The sequence below is a fragment of the Canis lupus genome, chromosome 22 (genome assembly GCF_048164855.1).
Source record: "Canis lupus baileyi chromosome 22, mCanLup2.hap1, whole genome shotgun sequence".
NCBI lineage: Eukaryota > Metazoa > Chordata > Mammalia > Carnivora > Canidae > Canis > Canis lupus.
The window spans coordinates 37,723,883-37,738,435 of NC_132859.1; the positions used below are offsets into that span (position 1 = coordinate 37,723,883).

Sequence of the window (14,553 nt, forward strand, 5' to 3'; positions counted from 1 at the left end):
TTTCTTAGATAAAGTTGTTTCAAGGAACTCCTGTACCATTTTTACAAGAACCACTTAGGAGCCCTCATGAAAACAAATTCTGCCTCTGACACTATGAGTTTGAGTCCTCTTTCATTTCATCCTCACCTTTTAAGTCATGGCTGACTATTAACACATCAAACTGGCAAGATTTTCGGTCCTTCTGTTGGATGTGTGTCTGCGTGTGTGTGTGTGTGTGTGTGTGTGTGTGAGTGTGTGTGTCTGTGAATGCATGTACCCGTTTACAACATTTGATTATCAGAGAGCAGATAATTCCATGATACTTGGGAAACAGTCTGTACCCATCATGTTAACCTAATGTAGATATTTAGCCCTAAATGTAATTCATGATTCATGTTGTTGGGCAGTTTATCACATATCATAGAAAGGTACTATAGACTTACATTGGATTTTACTTGAGGAACATGAATAAAGATAAAAGTGGATCTACAGGTAATCAATTAAATATTGAAGTGTTTATGTTGCAATCATATACAGAAACACATTTACAAATTTTATCAGCCTTTGTACTTGTATTTTCCCATGAAAGACTTGAGGTGACCTACAAAAGCATAGGCTTTGCAATAAATACAATAAACTCGAACTAGAAATAGAAAACCCAGAACACTGACAGAAAGTTGAAGGAAATATATACTGTTTTGAATGCCCAGCTTCCTGGTAACACAAATAAAAAAGGGACACAAAGAAGAAGCATCTTTATACTTATTATAACCAAGGAAGTTCCTCAGGGGAGGCCACAGTTTTTCCTGGCAGAAAATTCTAAAATATATGTCTTAATTTATTTAATAAGAGTTACTTAGAAGCTTGTGAGTTTGAATCTTTCTGGTCCTAAAAACGGTACTATGGGTAGATTTATAATTTCAAATTACAGGCTTTGAATTTTTTCAGTACTAACTTTATAAACACCATCCTATTATAAAGTAGCAAGTGGTTCACTTGGGTTGACTTAGTCCTTGTGGTCAGTAAAGGCACATGCTGTCTGGGAGGCAGGCAGCACTGTCAAGCCAACCTGGATCCATACCCAGCTGTGTATCCTGGGTTATGTTCTGTGACCTCTGTGACTATCAAGATGTGTGTCTATTTGTCTTCTATAAAATAAGAATGCTAAATTTTATGATTATCAAGATTACATGAGAAAATATATTTAAAATAGCTAGGATCATCACAGTACTTTCTCAAACATTGATGCTGAAGATGAATTTTTTTTCATTTTTTTGTGCTTACTTTCCCCTAGTCACAAACTTTTTGATTATATAATAGAGAAATAGGATACATAAATGAGTGGGGGCACCTGGGTGGCCTAGTCCTTTGGATGTCCAGCTCTTGATTTCGGCTCAGGTCATGATTTCATGGGTCATGGGATTGAGTCCTGTGTGGAGTTCCCTGTTCAGCAAGGAATCTGCTTGAAGATTCTCTCCTGCTCTTCCCCCACCTGGCATGCACACACTCTCACTCTTGCTCTCAAATAAATAAGTAAATCTTAAAAAAAATATGTACAGATGAATGAATAGAATAATCACAGAAATTATAACTGAAGTCTGGACTTCTGACTTAGGTGGTTACATTTGGCAGCCAATACCATGGTCATTTGGGACTTAGAAAATGATTTATAATGGATATGTGAGTTTTTCAAAGCTGAGGATTTACCCTTTTGAAAACAAAACATACTACTGTTTCCAAAAAAATAAAATTACCTATTAATAATGAAAATCTTTCTCAGATTGGTTTGTAATCTTTCTTGCCTTTTAAAGGTGAATGTGCCACATAAAAATAACTCTTTTAGCAATTCAGAATATTTAACTTAGTTCTACATTAAAGCAAAGTTAACTCTGTGGCTCTTTGTGGTCCTTAGAATGCTTGTCCTACACAAGTAGCCTCAGCTTCCTGTGCCTTTGGGAGTGTGAGTCATGCTGTTCCTTGTAGCAGCCCTATGGCTTCTTTAGCCCCTTTTCATTTGTTACATCCAATGTGCTCAGGAATTTGAAAATCAGATAACGAAGCTAATTTTATCTGTGAGTAAAATAAGAATAAATAGAATCTGGTCGTCTAGGTATCAAGTACCTGGGTTGGTTTTTACACATGAACTCTCTCTGCCTTGTCTTTAGTTCCTTGGAGTTCCATTTGACTTAATTGCTGGTTTTCACGGTGTTCTGAAAAGGTGAAATGTTATTCTATTTTCTCCAAGAGTTATTAAAGAATGACAAGATATTGGGAGTGCCCCACATGCACAAAGTTCAAAGTCATTAAAATTCTCAAATCCTTGCATATTCAGTTATAGTCACTAAAAGAGAATCAAAGAGTTTTTTCTGTAAGTTTACTTATTCACAAGCAGTGATTGTTTATTCCTTAAAAGAGTTTGAGGGAAAGAAACGTTCATCATCTTCCTTGTAGGGTTGCTCAAAAGCTTAGCAACACTCATCACTCACACATTCTTCTGTCTCACCAAGATGCTGCTTTGTTAGTCTGTCCCTTTCTTTAGGTTTCATTCACAGTGAAAATGAAAGACATTTTAAAACTGCCCCTAAAGGGGTTATATAATAGAAGTTCATTTAAACTATTAAATATCTTTAGGTTTTAGCTTCAATTTACACTAAATCATGCTTACATCTTGCTTTGTCCATAGGACATACTTCCTAGTACATTGTAAAGGGGCTATTTTTATACCCATCCATTCCTTAAAGATAAAGTGATTTGAAACAAGAATAAGTGCTTCCTTTATACAAATTGGAAGGAAGACCTGAATCTTATACACTTTCCCTGGAATGTATGACTACAGAATATTTTCCTTCTTTAATTTGGTCATGTGTCACCTTTATTGAAGCTTGCATTAGGCAGTTAATTTACTTCTTTTCATTTGACTCCTCTGTATAAGCTTCTGTACATCTGTTTGTTAACAATCAATAGTTGCACCTAATCTTTCAGTTGTGTTTGTGATGTATTGAGTTGTATCCAGAATGCTTCCACCAGTTCTCCCCCTAACTAACATTTACTTGTGCTATTAATCTGGAAGCAAGGCTTTATATTCATGATCTTGGTGTAGTTCTGTCCTAGCTTTCCAACATAGATAAAGTAATTATCCATCTTACAGATTAGAAAACCAAGGTTGGATAAGTTAAGTTACTGGCTTTCATTAGCAAGTAGAACTGTGGCCCAGAATTGTACCCTGGCAGGGTGAATTTACCTCTTCATGCCAGTACTCTGAGTGGTGGCACTGATATGTGGCCGTGGGTCTGGGCTGATGCCTGGGAACAAATAACTTCTGTGCATGCCCATAATATTTCTTTTAGAAGGAGTAGAGACCTAGCCTTGGGCTCATTTCCATTTGACATAGGGATCAATTTCTTCACAATCCGTGAGGTTACTCAGACATGTTTCCCTATGCTGCCAAATTGCATTATTACTTTCATGCAAATGCTTGCAACTCATCTTCACTCAATTGCCTGCGCTTGCACATGATCTCAGGGAAATGAGCTGAGAAATACACAGAAAACTGCATAGCCATTGTGTGTCTTTCAGGGACATGAATGTGGCCTAACCAAATTTACTCTCAGCGTCACCTCTAACTGCCTTAGGTGGATGGGCCTAAATTGCACGCTGCTGAGCACTAAATGAATATTAATGAATATAAAATATGGCTCTAAGCACCACTGTATGTGAAAAACTCCCCAAAATGTATTCTAAGCTCAGATCTCTCTCCAAAAGTGCAGTCTCATGTACCCAACTGCCTGTCACTTATTTGAACAAGTAGGTGGTATTCTTTGCCCCATATCAGGAATTAACACCCCCAGTTTTTAAATGGCAAGAGAGATGACAGTTTTCTTCCTGTTAACTACCCTGTTCTAATAAATGTTGAGCCATTTCTAGGTTGGCTGACAGTTGTAAAGTTTGAATAATTCTCCATTCCTCTTATTTTAAAATCCCCTAGGGGCATTTATGTCAATGACTAGCTTCTTTTCTTGCTTATTGTAAAAAGATCAGAGAATCTCTTAAGTAATCTATAAAATACTGTTCACTATCCTTGGTAAAGGTAAAATTTAATAGACCATAAGAGTTTTCAGAAGCAATAAAAATATTTTAAAATGATTTAAGTTTAAGAGAAATAATGCCTCAGTATGTTCATTGGGTGAAAGAAACCTCGGGACAGTATCCCCTCTTTGAATAAGGGAATGTCTCCTGAATGTGGGCAGAGGGGAGAGCCTACCACCTGTGGAGAGGGTAATAAACAGATTGAAAACTGTGTTTTTCCTTGATCTTTGAGAGACTTGTTTGTCGAGTTCTGCATTAGAGGTGAGTGTTACTATTCAAAAATAACCCAAGTCTTGCTGCATGTATTGGGCAACTGTTGACATTTTCTGAACTTGACTGGTGGTAACACCAGAAAATAAAATCTGAAAAAAAGTGGCTAACAAATGCCACAATATTTGAATAGTTTAGATCTTTTTTTTTTTTTTGAAAAATGTTTGGAAAAAACTCACATATGATATAATAATTTTATTTACCAAATAAAAGGTCTGATTTTTTAAAGAAACTGTAAGAATACAATATTCATTATTTTTCAGACTCTAAGTTTTAGAAAAGTAATAATACTCTTTCAAAATAGAAGATATACATAATTATTAAAACAAATGAGTTATAATTATTGAGATGACTTTTTAAAAAGACTTTTTATTCATTTATTCATGAGAGACACACAGAGAGAGAGAGAGACAGAGATATAGGCAGATGGAGAAGCAGGCCCCTCGCAGTGAACCTGTTGCAGGACTCCATCCCTGGACCTGGGATCACACCCTGCGCCGAAGGCAGACACTTAACCACTGAGCCACCCAGGCATCCCAATTATTGAGATAACTTTTAAAGAGATTGGAAAGAGATCAAATAACTTTTATAATAGTAGAAAATGTCAAATAACTGTTCATCAACCTATTGATGTTTCCTTATAGAAACAGCAAATACTTTTTATAAGTAATATATTTTTTTATATATTAAGAGAATTATCAGCTAGTTACAATTGTAGCCCTAATACTTTATACCAAGGAGGAAGAAAAAAAAATCAATGAAATGCATTCTTACACTGTAACTATATATTCCAACCAGATTGTAAAAAGCAAGAGGTTAAAGATCATTAATTCAGTATTATTTTTGGCAGAGCTTAAAATCACATAAAGTAATGGAAAATAGAGAAAGTACTGAAAAGAAAAAGAGAAAAGTAGAGAAACATTAAGATCCTAGGAGATTATTTATTAATACATTAGAAAGTTTTAGAATTTTCTTTCACTAATGAAATAGAATTGGCCCATGCTCTCTTGAAAAATCTGACAAATTTAGTTTTTTAGTAGAAAAACTCCCTTGGATAGTTTTCTTAATCCAGAACTTTCTTTTCTTCTCTCTTTCCCCCCCACCGCCACTTTTTTTGAACCATTTGGAACATAGTAGAAAGATCACTAAGTGAGAGTCCAAGCATCTGACTTGATTACAGCAGTAATTATATTATCTCAGTCATACTCTCTGAGTTTCAGTCATCTGTCTAGAAAACAAAGAGGTTTTCTAATTTTTTTCTGAGGTAAGTTTTCATAATTTTCTGTAAGATTTACAGTGCTCTTGAATGACTAGAAATCTTGCTGAAGAGATTATTTTTATATTAGAAAAAAGGAGGAAAACAGTGTGTATATGTGTGTGTTTGCACATGTCTGTATGTGTTTCATGATAGCCAGTCATGACAAGACAAGGGTTTATATCAATGGTTGGCAAACACTTCCTATAAAGGACCTACTTTGTGGTCTATATTGATGGATATGACTGTATTCCAATAAAGTTGTACTTACAGATACAGGCATTGGGTGGGATTTGACCCATGGCTGTAGTTTGCTGACTTCTGGTTATACACACGGGTGAAGGCTTGTTAACTGATACAACCTTTTGGGTGGGCAATTTTTTTTTAATCTTTTTTTTTTTAATTTATTTTGGGTGGGCAATTTTGATGCCATATCAAGACTTTATGAAAGTGTCCAGCCTTTGACATCGTATTCTCACTTCTGGTAATTTATCCTAAGGGAATATTTAGAAAAATCTATAAAGATATTATCTACAATGATATTTGTTGTAACTTTTCTTTAATGATAGCAACAAAGGGGCAACAAATTAAAAAGCCATTCGGTAGGAAATAATTACGTGTTCATTATAGTTTATTCATACAATGAGATACTACATAATGTAATGATACCATGTGTCTCTATGTACTGACATGATATACTATCCATAATACCTTGTTAGTTGGAAAAGAAAGTATAAAACATTAAGTATGATATGATTCTGGATTTGATGCTATCTTTAAATTTTTTAAAAAATATTTTATTTATTTACTCATGAGAGACACAGAGAGAGAAGTAGAGACACAGGCAGAGGGAGAAGCAGCCTCCATGCCGGGAGCCTGATGTGGAACTCGATCCCGATCCCCTATCCCTGAGCCAAAGGCAGACGTTCAACTGCTGAGCCGCCACCCACGCATCCTGATGCTATCTTTAAATTGTGAGATTAGAAGTAATTTCATTTTCATAATACTCTCTGATATTTTTGTATATATTACGTTACTTTCATGATCAAATAAAAAAGCAAAAATGTTTCAATTTGGAAAAAAATTCATAATACTAAAAAGTTTATGCAGTGACAATGAAGCAGATACTTCCAATAAAACCTTAAAATATTGTGTATCCTTGTAAATTCTCTAATGCCATCAATTAAGTTTTTAAAGGGGAGGTTCAAACTCTCAGAACCTCAAAGAAATAGGCATTGCAGCTCTAGGTTGAAGATATCCATAACTATGCACACTCACTTATAAACTAGTAGATTGCTGTATTTAACATTATAATCTCGGCTTTTCTCAGCTTGTCTGAAAAACTACCACCACCACCAAAAACTTCTTCTTTTCTCCGGACACCATTATGACCATTGCCAATGAAGATATTTTTTTTTCTTTCTTGGAGAAGGATGTATTTCACAAGTTTGTTATATAATGTTGTGAGATAGCTTGTGAATTGAGCTTTTCAGCGATAGAGAGAAGCTTGGAAGGCTCTCTAAATCCCCAGATCTGTGTCCCTCCCTAGTTTTTCTATTTAAATATGAAATTATATTCTCATTATGAACACTTTTATCACTCTATTCTTTCTGTACCAAAATGTCAGTTTTCCTAAGGAAAGCTTTGTTCCATACTTAGCAATAAATTCTCCAGAATAAAACATACTGATTAAAAAACAAAACAAAACAAAACAAAAAACCAGTACCAGCTTTTAGAGAAGGCTTGATTTAGTGCTTAATATTTTACTGGAATTTTTTGGTGACATATACATGTTTATAGAAACTCATTTAATTTCATACCAGTACTACTCGTATCACTCATTGTCACTCATTTTACAAAATTGGATGAGGCACAGAAAGGTGAAATACAATGCCAGAGGGTGTATTGCTAGTACATGGTCGAGTTAGGATTTGAACCTCACTGAATTTGCCATGTCGCCTCCACAGCTGTCTGACACTAAGTTAGAAGATAAGCATGCCCCCCAAATGGTAAAGAGGCAATAAATGAAAAACAATTCACCTTGTACCACTTCTCATGTATATCTCAATCAATCAGTCACTCAAATATTACCTGATGTGCTTACCTTACAAGAAATTGGAATTTTTTTCCAGGACAGGAAGAAAAATTTTTTTGTTTGTTTTTAAAAACTTGAACTAACTTTTTAACAAAATGTGAGTATGCATTTGGGCACAGTAGCACAATGGTGGTGACGTCCAGGTGAATGTTGTTTTGCTAGTCTAGAGTTGCATCAGGCTGGGGTATAGGCAAGACTCCACTTAGGTAACAGGAAATAAATATTTCCTTCACTGGAGTAGACTCTTTCTACCATGGAACTGAGGGTGCCGTAGGACTTTGACACGTGTTTCCTACCTGAATCAGAGATAGTTGATGAGAATAAGTTTACGATTTCTGGGGCACGTGGGTGGTTCAGTTGGTTAAGCATCTGCCTTTAGCTCAGGTCATGATCCCAGGATCCTGGGATTGAGCCCTGTGTTGAGGTCCCTGCTCAGTGGGGAGCCTGCTTCTCCCTCTCCTCTCCCTCTGCCCCCGCACCACCGCCCCCCCCGCTCGTGCTCTCTCTGTTTCAAATAAATAAATAAAATCTTTCCTAAAAGTTTATAATTTCTGAAGGTGCTGCTTATGTCTAGAAATCTTAGAAAATATCTTCTAGTAACAGTAAATTGTATTTTGTTTAGATGTCAATACTTTATGGAGTTTTATCTTTATTAGTGCCCTAACCCCTTTAAATTTTGCATAGAATTTGTCCCTTGTCACTTTAAATGCCATTCAGAAAATCACTCAGTTACTGTGGTTAATAATTATTATTTTACTATTTATTAGTGCAGTATAGCTAATGACCTGCTGCTCATATTCAACAAGATCATGAGCAGTTGGTCTGTCATTCCTCTTCCATCAGTCACTTAAAACAGCAATTGGAACATAAACAGTATCATCCCCTTATTATAAATTCCATTAGCAAAGAAAGAGAAAAATACAGACCTGACCAAAATTATCATTATTGCTGAGAGTTTTTTCCTTAATTCAGAGTTTCAAAGGCCACAAATGCAAGACACAAAATACCAAATTTTGTGGTAAGAAAAACTACTAGATATTTTAAAGAAACTATTTGCCATTGATTCGAGTCTGAACCCTTGCAAAGAGTTAATACAGATCTGATAGACGTAGAGCCAGTTCCCACGTTACTCATGGTTGCTGGATAAGCTTGTTTGTGGATTGAATTTTCTCTCAAGAAAGAAATCCAGTCATCAAAAGTTAATGAAGGGAAAAAGGAGAGGTTCTTATAAAGTTTTTCAGAGCTTTATAAGAAAAAAGGAAAACTGTATCAAAACAGAAGATCAACTAGGCTTCTACAAACTCATTGTCAAGTGTCATCTGTCAGCTTCCAAAGTAGCCATCTAGTAGTAGAGCTACAAGTGGTCCAGGACAGGTAACTTCCCCTTGCCCCAAGTCAGCATCTAACTCTCCATTCTATAACCAACCAGAGAGGAAGAAATTCTCCCAGTTTGACAGGCCAGTTCTTTACAGAAAGATTGCACCAGCAAGACAATAGCCAAGCTCTGGAGTACGGAATGTTTGTTGAGATGGAAAATCCTGATTAATGGTTGTTATTTTCATAGCAAGCCTAATTCTCATACATGAAAACTGGTGAATGAGAGTCAAAGTCAACTAATATTTGGATGTTCTTTCTGTGAATACAAATTGCCAAAGGAATGACTAGGGGGAAAAAAAAAAGGAATGACTAGGGAAACAAAGATGTGTACATGGCACAAAACTTTCCTTTTTTCCTACTTCTGTTCTTTCCATCTTACCCCCTCCTCCACTTCATCATCTGTATGGATTACTTGCATTTATTTTCTCTCATTTTATGTTTTACTCCTCATTTTTGCTTTGCTCTTCCTTTCCCACTGCTGATATTTTTACCTTCTTGGTGGCTGTTAGTGACATCTGGAATTTGTGTGGTAGCAGACATAGTATTTAGGGATAAAGAATATATTCATCCTTGGGTTTATAGAAAAAGGCAAGCTAGGGGATAAGGCAGATTTTGGTCCTCTAACCCTGGTTACTTTGGGTTCAGAGAAAAATCAAAGAAAAGGAATACCATTGGATTGATTTTTACAGACGTTAACCCAGAAAAATATTTCAAGTTAGGAGGAATGTATGAAATGTTTAACAAGCCTGGTACCTGTATTAGGCCACAGGAAAAAAAAAAGCCAATATATGATTCTTGGACTTCAGGTACTAAAATCTTGTTTCTTGCTTTATGGACCCAATAACTAAGTTCTCTGACGGTGATCATATTACATCCTACTCTTTTATCCTATTGCTTACCTGGTGCTTGCCTCATTCTCTTATTCATTGGCACATTCATACACACACATGTGCACACTCTACACGCCCCCACTCCCCCTCCTCACCCTCCGACACACAGATAGTAACCAAATGTAAAATAAAATCAATCAGCTCTGGTAGTATCAGTACCCTAAATATTCACACCTTCCCAGTTTCATCAGTGTAAAATCAAGCCATCTACCCTGCCAGTTGAGCTCTCAAGTATCTAGTCTGATAGTCTCTTTCAACTTTATGTTCCATTGGTACTATACTAGTCAGGAGAGCTGAGACTTCTTAGCAGTAACATTTAAATCCCTAATCTCAGTGAAGTTGAGGTCAGGGAATGTTTATTTCTTATCAGCATGGTCTGAGGCAGATCAGCAGACCCTCTCTTTCACCTAGTAAGTCACAGATTGAGGTTCCCTCCACTTTGTGAGGTTGCATTTCATCGGGTTGCCAGATTTAGCGTATAAAATAGAATTCTCTCAGTTAAATTTGAATTTCAGGTAAATACTGTTTTTTCGTATAAATATTCAGTGTAAATACTTGGCACATAATTATACTAAAAAAATACTTGATTTTCATCTGAAGCTCAACATTTTAGAAAAAAATACGATAATAGTATGTTTTCAATGTGCAAATAGCATAATAATACAGTAATTTAGCGTCTAATATATAACATTTTATATAGTATTGTAGTGTAATACTGGTATACAATAGGTAGTATTATAGTATAATAGCATAATAGTTTTGTATAATACTAATTTTTATTGTAAGTATATTCCATACAACATTTGGGACATGCTTACATTGAAAATTGTTTTCTGTTTTAATGAAATTTGAGTTTAAATGGGAGTCCTATATTTTATCTGGAAACCCTATACATTTCAGCAAGTGTCTTCCAAGGTGACAGAAGCCAAGAGAGGAAAACAAATGGGAAGGTATCACCGGCATTTTAGCCTGGAATAAGATATATATATAATCTCTGTTGCTCATGGTCTATTGGCAAGAATAGGTTACATGACATCAGTCTGACATAGTAGAAATGGACTTGAGGATAGCTCATGGATAATTTGTGACACTAAAGATTGCTGTTTCATTACTCTATGATACCTGTATATCAGTAAAGTCAGGGTAGTGATTATATAGCAGTAGAGAGGTCTGGAAGTACTATGTGTATTTAAAGAAAGAACAAGCTCTTCTACCTGGAAGTGGCATGTTGGGAGATGAAATCTAAACTAAGTTTTGAATGGGCAGGCAGAGAGAAAGTAAAAGGGCGCGTCAAGGGCAAACAGTGTAGATACTGCATTGGACATAAGAAAGCCAGAGACTAGAGATGAAACTGACATCCTTCTGCTTATCACACTTTGGTTAGAATAAATCTCTCAAGATTTGTCCATCATCTCCTTTCTTACTTTATTAAAAAGAGGACTTAATTTTAGATTGACACATCATATGTTATGATCAGAAAACTCAGAAGGATGAGTGTTCTGAATTATAGGTAAATTTGCCAAGGGAGTGATAATATATAGTCAATAAACGTAGATAGTGAATCCTCATATTATATTAATTAGCTTATACTTCCAACTATAAGGATAGTGAGGGATCTTGTCAGATTAAGAAATGCAAAGCTTCTGGAAGTTTTGGATAGGTATCTTAAAAATCATGAAGATATCACTAATTATCAGGGAAATGCGAATCAAAACCGCAATGGTGATATCACCACATCCAGTCAGATTGCCTAATATCAAAAAGATAAGAAATAACACGTGTTGACAAGGCTGTGGAGAAAGAGGTACCCTCATGCACTGGTGATGGGAATATAAATTGGTACAAACACTATGGAAAACAGTGTGGAGGTTCCTACAGAAACATTAAAAATAGGAATACCATATGATCCAGTAATTCTACTACTGTGTATTTACCCAAAGAAAATGAATAATTTATAAAGATATATGCACCCCTATGTTGTTTATTGCACCATCATTTACAATAGGCGAGATATGGAAGCAGTCCAAATATCTGTTGGTAGATGAATAGATGAAGATGTGATGTATCTCTATCGATATAGATAAATGGAAGATGAGTTAAACATAAAAAGTGTGACATCTCGCCATTTGCAACAAAGTGGATGGACCTAAAGGATATTAAGTGAAATAAGAGAGAGAAATGAAAATATCATATGATTTCATATGTGGGTTCTAAAAAACAAATGATCAAACAGACAAGACAAAAAGACTCTTAAATACAGAGAATAAGCTGATAGTTGCCAGAGGGGAAGTTGATAAAAAAAATTTCAAAAATACTATATGTATAAAGAAAACAACCAGGCTTAATTGTATTTAAGTGTTTTACCTTGTATATTTGTTGTGAATTCAGTAATTCATAAATGGCGAGTTTTCTTTGCAGGGGATATATCTGATTGTTACTGAATCATGAGAGGAATAAAGAAAGAAGTTGAAAGAGAAAGAAAAACATATTTTACTTTGTGAAGAATTTAAAAAGTAATCCATCAATTTAAATGTATTTCTTTTCTAGAATCGGTCAATATGAATAGAAAATAAAGGGAATTCTCCTCACAGACATTGTGAAAGATATACATATGACTGTGAAAATAAGCTCTTTGCTCCTAGAAAAGAAAGTCAGAATGTTTTTAGTTCCCATTCTTTACTGCAGACTCAGGACTTGCTGACCTGAATGTTATTTGTTTTAATAGGATATATTTGCAATATCTCCAAATAAAAGAAATTGTTTGAGTCCTTCAATGATTAAAAAATGAAACACTACACGACATATTGGCTGCTATCCTTGGATGCCAAATTGTAATTATATTTCAGAGGCTAATCAATGCATTCTGAATATTGAAAATGAAAATGAAAATCTTGACACAGCACAGCGTGGCTTTGGGGAGTGAAAGGAATGTTTACTCTTGTTAGGGTTAGTGGACAAGTCTGGTCAGAACATCACAAGGAAAACATATTTCTGTACTTGAGACCATGTTATCTCAGTGTTTCACATTCCTGCCCTTTTTGGAAGCTGTAGTTATTATTCCGAAGTCCCAAGAGGTTTGCTGTAAGATCTAAATTGCTACACTCGCCCTTTCTGACTAGGCATCCATACTCAGGGCATGCATTTACAAAAAAAAAAAAAAAAAAAGGACATATTTTTAAAAATAATCTTTGTACTCTGGAATCTTCCCTGCAGCATGACTCTGAGAATGGCCTAGTCTTCTTTTCACCTGATTTCTGCAATCCCTGAAGCTTGCACTGGAGTCATTTTATTTCTCTTTAAAGCACAATGAGAAAGAAGTTAGCTGCAGATGAGAGGCAACAATCATGGTCTCTAAGCAAAAAGTGAATAGTAGTAGCGTTATTCTAATGGTTTTTCTTTGAACCTTTTCTTCCTCACAATTTTTATTGGACATGGTCTGTAGAAAAGGAAAGGGAAAAAGGTCGCTAACGCTCAATGCCTCAGAACTGAAGAATTTTGTTTATTCCTACCTAGGTGGGCATGATACCATGGGATGGGAGTGTGAAGCCTGTGTGTTCTCTTTGCATGTTGTTTCTTAGGGCCCTGCCCTCTGTAGAAAAACAGCGTGGCAAAGAAGCTCAATGCAGTTCCATGTCCCTGAGTTCCAAGCCTTGTTCTACCACTACCTGGTTTTGTAATCTTAGGTGGGTGAACTCACTTACTCTAGGGCTCAGGATTTCAATTGCAAATAAGACAATGAGGGAATAGTCTCAGCCTCATAGGGTTATTACAAACATTGAATACATTGATATCTGTAAAATGCTTGGCAGTCACTGTGCCTTCACACATAAGTTCTTAGAAAATGTAAACACAAACAAACAAAAAAACCCCACAGAGCTTTTATTTACAAATTACCAAAGAATATCTCAAAGAACCCATTTTTTCCCTATATCTGATTATTTCCAATGTTTCAGGTTTTAGGCAGAATTATAAAAGCTGTCTTGGGTAAAGTTTTCTGGAAAGAGGCAATTAGGTGGAGATTTGTAGGCAGAAGTTCATTGGGGGGTACCCTGGGGATCAACAGTAGTAGGGAGTGAAGGAAGGAGGAACAAGAAGTAGTTGGATTGTCATGAGACCTTGCCAACACCTTGATCTCATGGGAAGCTCCATAGTTGGAATGGTTTTTCCAGATTGTCTTAGTTTGGGGGAGGGAACCAGGCCTTTTCTACATCTCTTCACACCGAGGAGTCTTTAAATGCACGCTGCTGCTCTGGTGGCTGGGGGTCAGGGTCAGGGTTGGAGAAGAGGGAGTGCATGACCCCGGGCCAGGTGATTCTTTTGGCCCAAGGATACTGCCTGCAGAGTGATTCATCAGGCAGCTGGCAGCCACCAACACCATCAACAAGAGAGTGAGTCCCTCAGTCATGAAGGGGCATCTAGTATCCCACCACTACAACTATCATATATACATATATAAATTAGTATATTCATTTCTCACCAGTGTTTTAATTTGCTTTAATATAGATCTTCCATGCTTGGATGGAAAACAATGTAAAGCAACTTTCTTATAATATCAAATTAACTGGTTACAATGAAAAATAGCATTCCCTCTAGGCACTTGC

At 35.9% G+C, this 14,553-nt stretch overlaps 1 protein-coding gene and 1 long non-coding RNA gene across 31 annotated transcripts in view; one reads left to right on the forward strand and one right to left on the reverse strand.

The window, feature by feature from the left end:
• Positions 1–14,553, forward strand: part of RBMS3 (RNA binding motif single stranded interacting protein 3) — a 1,291,910-nt gene that overhangs the window by 838,680 nt on the left and 438,677 nt on the right. The gene's annotated exons all lie outside the window — the stretch shown is intronic.
• The window catches only part of LOC140614147 (uncharacterized), a 57,736-nt gene that overhangs the window by 16,565 nt on the left and 26,618 nt on the right, over positions 1–14,553 (reverse strand). The window lies entirely within an intron of this gene.